The 2,489-nt window shown below is 40.3% G+C and overlaps 1 pseudogene; it reads right to left on the bottom strand.

Moving 5' to 3' along the window:
* Positions 1–622: 622 nt before the first annotated feature.
* On the bottom strand, positions 623–1,916 carry LOC125531207 (annotated as a pseudogene).
* Between the last annotated feature and the right edge of the window lie 573 nt (positions 1,917–2,489).

The following is a 2,489-nucleotide window of genomic DNA, read 5'->3' as shown; positions in this document are numbered from 1 at the left end:
AACACAAAGTCGTCATGATCTCCCTCCCTTCCATATAAAGCAGATACTGAGAATAACACCGAGACCAAAGATCGGTCACCATATCTCCATATCTTTAACCATATGTCGCCTCATATGCACCTCGACTGTTGTAAAAATATTGTGTTTGTGTACAATCTAGAATCATATCATACAAGATGGTCACACAATTCATATGGCTAGCTACCAAAGAGATAATTTACATTTACTCATTAGTTTGTATTACTTTTTTTTTTTTTTTTTTTTTTTTTTTTTTTTTTTTTTTTTTTTTTTTTTATTTTTTTTTTTTTTTTTTTTTTTTTTTTTTTTTTTTTTTTTTTTTTTTTTTTTTTTTTCAATTTAAACCAAGTTTCACATCCATTAGTTATGTTAGGTTCATATGACTTCACTTCATAAATAGGTAGATAATGCATAAGACTGAGATTGTAGTTAGGGATGAAAATTTAAATGTGGCATGAATGTAAAATTACTAGCAATGTCTTTGTGACAAGAACTTTCTTTGTCTTTTATTCCCATGTTTGAACTAGTATAGGTCTGGGTTACACATGATTGGTGCACATCACTTTATTTATCATTGTTTTACATGAACGCTCATTGACTAAAACAACGATGATCCATCCATCTTCCATTACAGGTCTTCATTTCATTGGCCACCAATGCTTGTTACACTACTCCCAGATGGTTGTTGTTGTTGTAGATAAGGTTGTTGAGGTTGGTGTGGTTGCTGGGGGGATGGTTGTTGGGGTTGCTGGGAAATTATTTGTTCTGCTTGCTGGGGTAATGGTTGTTGGGGCTGGATAAATGATTGTTGTGGTTGTTGGGGTTGCTGGGGTAATGGTTGTTGCGGTTGCAAGATGGATGGTTGTTGGGATTGCCGGGGTTGGGGCTGGGGAAATGATTGTTGTGATTGTTGGGGTTGCTGGGGAAATGGTTGTAGGGGGAGTAGTTGTTGTGATTGTTGGGGGAATGGTTGTTCAGGCTGGGGAAATGGTTTTTGCGGTTGCTGCGGGAATGGTTGTTGCAGTTGTTGGGGGAATGGTTGTTGCAGGTTGTTAGAGGAAATACTGTTGTGGTTGCTGGGGAATTTGGTTGTTGGGGTTGGGGAAATGGTTGTTGTGGTTGCCAGGGGAACTGTTGGTGGGGCTGGGGAAAAGCTTGTTGTGGTTGTTGGGGGAATGGTTGTTGTGGTTGCAGGGGGGTTGGTTGTTGGGGCTGGGGAAATTGTTGTTGGGGTTGGTGAGGGAATGGTTGTTGGGGCTGGTGAAATGGTTGTTGCGGTTGCAGGGGGAATGGTTGTTGGGATTGCTGGGGAATTATTTGTTCTGGTTGTTGGGGGAATGGTAGTTGCGGCTGGGGAAATGGTTGTTGTGGTTGTAGAGGGAATGGTTGTTGTGGTTGCCAGGGAAATGGTTGTTGGGGCTGTGGAAAAGGTTGTTGTGGTTGTTGGGGTTGCTGGGGAAATGGTTGTTGTGGTTGTAGGGGGATCGGTTGTTGGGGCTGGGGAAATGGTTGTTGTGTTGCTGAGAGAATTGTTGTTGGATTGTGGGAAATGGTTGTTGCGATGAATATGGTTGGTGGGGGGGGGATGGGTGGGGGGGGTGTTGTTGGATTGTGGGAAATGGTTGTTGCGATGAATATGGTTGTTGTGGTGGATATAGTTGTTGTGGATATGGCTGCTGCGGATATGATTGTTGTGTTGGAAATGGTTGTTGTTGATGGAAAAATGATTGTTGGGGTGACTGTAACTCTTTGTTGCTAGGGTTTAGCTGCCTAGCGGCAGTGGCGATGTTCATCACCATGCCAAGGAGGACAAAGATGAGGAGGGTCTTCATGTTGGATTTCTATTTACTACTTCTTGCTTATCTTTGATGTTTGTGGTCTAGGTGCGTGAAGTTTGGATGATGGAAGGTGGCCTTGATGGTGTATGTGTATTTATAGTTGTCATGGCATGGTTTCTTTTCATCTTTGCATCCGCTTTTTGAAAAAGTGCACCAATGCTTATCCAACTAATCATTTGGTATGTTGTGTTTGGTGGCACTACTTACTAGCGAGATTTTGAATTTTCATGATAGTTGCTTTTTGTTGCACATATCATCTGGTTATAAAGAATGTTGGATAACGACCAATGACTCATCTTCTTCACTTTACACTGCAAACATTTATCTAAATTTTGTCCCTTTTTGAAATTTAGTTTGTGAAGCACTACATGATGTTAGGCTTATCCATATGGACATAGCTTGAGTGGAATTAAGTTCATAAGCTTGCGTGCGTCATTATGATGGATTACACTATTATTGTGAAGATTGTTCTATAAACTTTCTTTCCAAAAGTAACTTTATGTTTTTTGCCCAATATGATTCTAAGACAGATAACCAAACATGACTCATCAAATAACCAGATAAACCAAGTAGCAAGTTGAGGGTTATAAGTTATAACGTGGACTTTTTCTCTAAGATACACCACCTTGTCTT

Source organism: Triticum urartu, unplaced genomic scaffold (genome assembly GCF_003073215.2).
Source record: "Triticum urartu cultivar G1812 unplaced genomic scaffold, Tu2.1 TuUngrouped_contig_688, whole genome shotgun sequence".
NCBI classification, from domain to species: domain Eukaryota; kingdom Viridiplantae; phylum Streptophyta; class Magnoliopsida; order Poales; family Poaceae; genus Triticum; species Triticum urartu.
The sequence above is the reverse complement of the archived record's forward strand: the minus strand, read 5'-3'. Positions and strand labels throughout refer to the sequence as shown.